A 1,170-nucleotide genomic window follows, 5' to 3' on the forward strand; every position below is an offset into this window, starting at 1 on the left:
CACTGGGATGCACTAGGGAGATCTAATTTTCTCTCACTCCTTCTTAATAATGACTGAGAGCCCCACACATGATAATTCTATAGAGATAATATGTCTAATCTGGGAATTCTCATGTTGATAACCCCCGGACAGACTGGCAATTGCCTCCCCTTAATAGAGGCTTATATTTATCCCCAGGCCTGGGCAACTCAGAAGAAGTGGGTCAAGCCTTAACTGCAGTGTCTGTCCACATACACCTTAAAGACCCCACAACTTTCCCTTGTCGGAAGCAATACCCTGTAAACCAGAATCAAGGGAGGGCCTAATAAAAATCATAAATAATCTAAAGCAGCAGGGGCTCCTTAAACAATGCAACAGCCCATATAACACCCCAATTTTGGGGGTACAGAAACCTAATAAGGGGGCACCTGTGTGGCTCAGTCAGTTGAGTATCTGCCTTAGGTTCGGGTCATGATCCCAGAATTCTGGGATTGAGCCCCCTCATGGGCTCCCCCACTCAGCGGGGAGTCTGCTTCTCCCCCTGCTCAAGCTCTCAAATAAAATCTTTAAACAAAAGAAAGAAGGGAGGGAGGAAGAAAGAAAAAGAAAAGGAAAGGAAAGAAAGGAAAGAAAAAGAAACCTGTGGTTCCAAACCCTTATGCCCTACTGGCTCAAGTCCCCTCAGACAGTTTTAGACTTAAGAGATGCCTTGTTTTGCATTCTGCTTCATTCAGATTCTCGGTTTCTGTTTGCATTTGAAAACCCCACTAATCTGACCACCCAATTAACATGGACACTTTTACCTGAAGGATTCCGAGATAGTCCCCATTTATTTGGGCAAGCCCTGTCCCAAGATCTCTCAGATTTTTCAGCTGAAAACTGCATCCTACTACGATATGTGGATGATCTATTATGTGCCTTCTCTGAGCAAAGCATTCAAACTGGCCCCCAGAAACTTCTCAACTTCCTGGATACAAGAGGATATAAGGTTTCTCAGCCCAAGGCTCAATTATGCAAGACATCTGACAAGTATCTGGGCTTTGTCCTCACAGAGGGGACAAGGAGACTGGGAGAAGTTAGGGTTCAGCCTACTACCGCCTACCCTCTCCCTAAAACCCTAAAACAAAGGGTTTTGGGGGCATAACAGGGTACTGTTGCTTGTGGATACCAGGGTATGGAGAAATAGCACAC

Source organism: Mirounga leonina, unplaced genomic scaffold, assembly GCF_011800145.1.
Source record: "Mirounga leonina isolate KUSES-001 unplaced genomic scaffold, KU_Mleo_1.0 Mir_53, whole genome shotgun sequence".
NCBI lineage: Eukaryota > Metazoa > Chordata > Mammalia > Carnivora > Phocidae > Mirounga > Mirounga leonina.